Consider the following 6,000-nt stretch of genomic DNA (forward strand, 5'->3'; position numbering starts at 1 on the left):
CGCAGACCAACCATCTGGCCCAGATGAGACTTGCAGAAGAAACGACCAGCTGACCCCAACCCAAATTTCCAACCACAGAAATGTGAACCAAAAAATTATCATGCCATGCTGGTCAATTCAAATGAAGACCAGATTCTGCCAACTGCTTTCAATTTACTCCATGCTGAGGTGATGCTTACTACGCAGCTACATGAGAGGAGCACTTGTGAGATGAGATCACAGAAACTCTGTGCAAGGCTACCATACCCGTTCCCTCCTCCAACATCCCGTCAGCCCTCTGTCAGTGCCTCTGATAACAAGAGTGACCTTCTAAGGCAGCTGCTGTCATATTAGGTCAGCTTTGACTCTTAGAATTGTCGTTTTTACATCGATCCAAAGTGTTTTCCCTGGAACTTCAACCCATTGGTTCTGGATGCAGCACAAGGAAAGTAGAACAAGTCTATTACTGTGCATGAAAGTCCTTCACAGTCTTGACTATAATAACCAAAGCATCCCTAAGTCTTCTCTGGCCTAAAGTTCTCTTGTTCCTTCAACAACCATGTATGGGACATGATTTCAAATTTCTTGACCACCCTATTTGCTGTCCTCCACATGGGCCCTCATGTGTCCCTCCATGTGGCGCTCCAAACTAAGTACAGCTGTCCACTGTGGTCTGACCCCAACACAGTGACACACATGTGACTCACTTTCTATCCCAGATGACACCTGGTTCTTCACGTAGCCTGGGAGCACATTGACTTTTGGAGCAGACCCATATTGAAATCTGTTGACTAAAACACCTAAGAATTTTCATTCAGACTACTGCAAAATCATGTCTTTCACATCCTGGCATTAGATTTAGGCCACAGCTTCAATCTTCAACATTCTTTGGCAGCTTCCGTGGTTATTTTAAAATATGTTCACAAACTTTTTGAAACTTCTCCCTTCAAGGGGTGAAGCCTAACTCTCCTCTTTTGAGTACAGGCTGGACCTAGTGACTTGTTTCTAATGAGTAAAATAAAGTAGAAGCGATGGTGTATGGCTGCAGAGACTAGGTCATAAAAGGTACTGTGACTTTCTTCTCCCTCTTGGATTGCTCTCTGTGGGGGAAAGTTGCTGCCATGTCTTGAAGATGCTCACGTAGCCTGTGGACAGGCTCACATGGTGAGGAACTGAGGGCCCCTGCCCACAGCCATGTGAGTGAGCCACATTGGAAGCAGATTCTCCAGCCCCATAAAACCTTCAGAGACTGCAGCCCTGACCCACATTCTGCAACTACATGAGAGACCCTGGGCCAGAAATACCCTGCTAAGCTGCTTCGGGAGTTCTGAACCAAAAAAACTGTGAGATAATAAATGCTTGTTGTTTGAAGCCACTCAGTTTTGGTGTGAATTGTTATGTAGCAAGAGATAACTAATACATCTTGAATCTATGGTTGGATATTTTTCTTACTCATCCAGCTTCATGTTGTTCACACAAGAAGTTAAGCAGTCCCTTTCTGTGTTTATCAAAACCTCCAATTGATACAAATTATAGGTATGACAGAGCCCTTGGAGATGCTAGTAGAAGTCTCCTTAAGATTAGCATTGGTTCTCTATGCAGCGTCCTCAGATATGAACCAGCAGGCTGGTTCAGATTCCAGCCTGTTCTAAGAGGGAGACACCACTGGACATCAGTAGGGAGACTTAAATGGAGCTTTGATGAGTTATATGAATTCAGACAGGCCCAGAGGGATGAGAGGTAAGATCATATTTGATGAATACAGACAGATTCCTATATATTGGTAAGATTCAAGGGACAATGGAAAAACAGCTGGACTGCAAGCTTTTGTGGGGAAGCACTGTGTTTGTCTTGTTCACTGACTCCATCCCAGGTGTGGCACAAATGTTCAGCAACTTTTAAAAAATAAGATAATAAAAAAATGGAGAGATGAAGAGTAAGAGACATTTAGACATATGGAGGCTAACCAAATTTGAGAAAAATTTCATAATCAAAATGTTTTTCGGGGAGTCAATTTGTCACATCTGGTGAGGGATCAGTATGAGTCCGAGCTTTGAGCAGACTTCAGCAGGGTGGGTACTTGGTGTGATAAGGAGGGACGGAGAAGACTGCGGGTCATGAACTGTGGCTCCCAAATGTCACCTAAGGTAGGAATAGATTAGTTAAACCTCGGCATTCTTTTGAAGAAGTGTTTGTCTTGGGGAAAAACATTGGGGAATGACTAACCTGGAAAGACATAGGTGGGAACTGCACTGGTAATTGAGCTTGAAGTCAAGGTCACCAGGTTAAGCCTACATCCAAGGTGGGAATTTGCACAGACGAACATGGAGTGTAAAGAGATAAGTGAGAGAAGAGACAGCCTAGAGGCATATAATATGTATGAGCCATGCATGGTATTTATCTCAATGTTAACAGCCCCTTTGGTTCTGAAGTCTTCCAGAATTGGATTGTGCACATCAGGCAGCAAGCTGCAGCCCCAGCACATTTTTCCTCCTGACTATGTCTCTGACTGAATTCGCTGGTCCCCAAGACTTTTCTAGCTCATTTCTTGGCAGAAGCCTCTGTTTTCTTGAAGTGTAGATATGGGTCCTTAGACTATAACCCAGCTCGGAATCTGGTAAGTCAAGTTCTGTTTAGTGAAGGGCATAGGTTGAAACAGGACTTGGATTAAAATATACTTCCTTGAATGTAACTGGTTTCTATATTTATGAGATTTCTATTTTTATTAATTAATACAACAGAATTTACTTACTGTTTTAATTTAACTATGGCTCTAGATATTGGGAACACTAACATCAATATTATAAGGTTCCTACATTAAAAGCCTCATCGGCTAATGGGAGAGTCCAAAATCTGTGTGTGTGTGTGTGTGTGTGTGTGTGTGTGCGCGCGCGCGTGCGCAGTGACATAAGAACTAAGTGAACAGTGTCTACAGAGCATCAGAGATAGTGGGAGTAACTGTATGTGTGTTTATAAGGTGAGCATTGAGATAAATACCATGCATGGCAGCTTTGGAAGAATGTCAGGGAACGTTCCATCAAAAGTGATGCTCAAACTGAATCCTGGTGGAAGAAATATAGAAGAGCACTGTGTAGATGAGGTCATTAGGCAGATCTGGAGACATGGAAGAGCATGAGGGGTTTGGAGAAGAATAAATACATAGTTTGGCCAAAGTGTAGGGTATATTCGTGTGATGAAAGGAGGGATGGGAAGATGGCATGAAGGGAATGACAAGAGCTGAGCCTGGGAAAGTAGGCCGGAGTCTCTGGATCTTGAAGAACCTCAACTACCAAGATAGGGAGTTTGACATTTATTTTGCAGGTGATGGGAACCATGGAAGGATTTTTTAAAGAAAGAGTGATGCATTCTAATTTGTAATTTTGAAAGGGAACTGATGGCAGAATATTGGTGAATTGGAGGCAGGAAGATTGGTTGGGAAGCTACTACAGCAGTTTAGGCAAGAGTGGATGAAATGTAATGACACTGGAGGTGGAAGGGAAGAGGCTCAACAATAGAGCCTTAGGAATCTGAATGGACAAGGCCTGGCAACGACTGGAGGCTGGTGGATCACTGTAGTTCAGAAGGAAGCTAAATAAGCCTGAGGTTTCCTGCTCAGGCACTGGGTTGAAGTAATTTGATGTAGTAGAGCTGTATGTGTGGGTGAGCTTCGTGTTGTTAAGCAAAAGATCAATTTTGGTATTATCATGTGACCTATCTATTAACCTCCTATTGGGGTCTCAGAAAGGTAAGATGTTGTGAAAGAGAAAAGAAGTCAGTGTATAGAGAAGATTAAGGTTCAAAATGGCTCAGTGTAGAACCAAATACCAGCAGCATGAAGGACAGCCAAGGGTCTTCTTGTGGGAACTCCAGCTGAAAATAGCTCTCTGGGTTGGCCTGGAGGACTGGCAGGCCCGTGTGCTCGGGGGACGTGTGGGTGCCATCACTGTGAATTAGCTGCATGGATCCCCAGATGACCTCGGCCTATAGTTAGCTCTCACAATCAGCTGTGGCTGGTTTCCAAAGTAGCAGCAACGGCAGCTGACAATTTTCTTCTCTGTAAACAAGTGCCCATTAGCAATAAGTTTTGCAAGGAGCTACTCATCCCGGTTTGACTAAGGGCTTCTGTGGCAGAACACATGCCAACAGTTTCCATAGGCCATTTGAAAAAAAAAAAAAAAAAATCCATTGCTTTCTTTTGTGTTAAAATACCTTGAACCTTCTGGGTAACTTAGAAGAATCAAAGTATAAGTTCTATCCCTGGGGAATATGTCAACGAAATGCCGCTTGCATGTTTTAGTTCATGAGCAAATCTGTTCCCCTCCTGCATATCACAATGAAAGTAAATAGAATGTAAGACTTCAAAAGCAGAGACGGTATCTAACGCTAAGAGTAGAGGTCAATGCCCTCTGGTGGGATCTGAAGTTAGAATACAAAATCTACATTTGAGACTCTCAGGCAAAAAAAAAAAAAAAAAATTCTTGCAGTCAGAGTTCATGTCAACGCATCTGGTGGTAAGTTTGCTTTAATGTATGGTAACGGGAAAATATTGAGAGATTGCAATCGTATTTTGTTTGAAAATTGAGCTTTAGTTCCTGTACTTCTTCCAGTAAACACTAGAGGGAGTAATTCAGATAGAGGATAAAAAGGCTACTAGGAAAATGAACAGGAATGGAGAGGAGAGAATGCTGAGGAGGAAGGCATTTGTGTATTTCACCAGGCACAGAATTTTACTTAAGTAGATACTACTCTTCATACTATGGCCAAGTGACTTTATGTTTGAAACCCGGTACCAAAAAATTTTAACAATGAACTGCTGAGCCTGTTCAGAATCCAAAGCCATTACTCTCTGACCAGAATCTATATTTTTGTTTTGGACCTTTTGAAAGTCAGTATGATATAGCTCGCTCTGTGAGTCTTTAATTTTAGAGGACATATTATTTGGATAATACATAAGCCAAAGGTATAAATCCAATACCTTTCACAAATATTGGATTTTGTATTTTTACAGCACTGGGAGTCATACTTCCAGTGCTCAAAGTGACGAGTAGTGATACCAGGCGTTTTCAGACACCTGTGGGAATAAAATGTGCTCTTTGTAGATATTTCGATTGGACGCCCTTCCCTTTTCATTTTCTCCACAGTTTTCACGAATTACTTCTATATCATAACACCACTTTACAATCCAGAAACACTGAAGTTAACTGGCCCAATGTCATGCACATGTCAATGAGAACGGATATTTAGTCTTCTTGTTTGAATTCCCAATTTCTAAGTTCTTTTATGCCTCTTGAAAATGCCAAAAGAGCTAGTGAAGGCTAGAGTCAAATCACCTACTTTTATTTAAAAAAAAAAAACTTTTTAAACAATTAATCACTATAATCAGAAACGAGTATCTTAAAAAGCCTCTCAAGAGACGATTCAACTGAACATTAAAATATTTGACTGAATGATGAGCTAATAATCCTATGAAATATTGTCCTTAAACCATAGCAGATTTTTGAAGTACAACTGTTAAAACATATGTGAATTCCAATGTAAGAAAAATCACAATAAAGCATGCTAAGTTAAAAAGGACCTGCCCTTTTATAAATGGTGGGGTCAGTTTCACCTGGACATTAATATCAAGAGAATATAAATAACATTATGAACTTCCTAAGGCCATGTCTGTCGGAAACGATCAATTACACTGACAAGGAAATCTTAGCTCCGAAATTTGGGTTTGCGTTTGTTAGTCATGCATTATACTACTTACCTCTCAGGGCAGACCTTTAATTTCAGAAAGTGCTGAGATTCATTACTGTACCGGTTATCAAAAGTCTTTGGCAGAAATACCATTTATCCTTGTTGTGGTAATGAACAGATTTATAACATTCTGGAGTCACCATTCCTGAAAAAGCACATTCATTTGAATATATCTTCCACAAACATAGTGAAATATTTCATGAAGGCACATGGGTGTAGAATACTATAGAGAGATATTGCTGGTGAATGACAGACCGTCTGGTTGATTTACACGAAACC

The 6,000-nt window shown here is 41.1% G+C and overlaps 1 protein-coding gene across 1 annotated transcript in view; it reads right to left on the bottom strand.

The window, feature by feature from the left end:
• ITGB6 (integrin subunit beta 6) overlaps positions 1–6,000 on the bottom strand; it is a 129,622-nt gene extending 123,622 nt beyond the window's left edge. The window contains exon 1 of the mRNA XM_019727259.3: positions 5,732–6,000. The gene's annotated coding sequence lies outside the window, so the exon portion shown is untranslated. The remainder of the gene's footprint in view (positions 1–5,731) is intronic.

Source organism: Rhinolophus sinicus, chromosome 17, assembly GCF_057876585.1.
Source record: "Rhinolophus sinicus isolate RSI-liver-muscle chromosome 17, RSI-T2T, whole genome shotgun sequence".
Classification (NCBI taxonomy): Eukaryota; Metazoa; Chordata; class Mammalia; order Chiroptera; family Rhinolophidae; genus Rhinolophus; species Rhinolophus sinicus.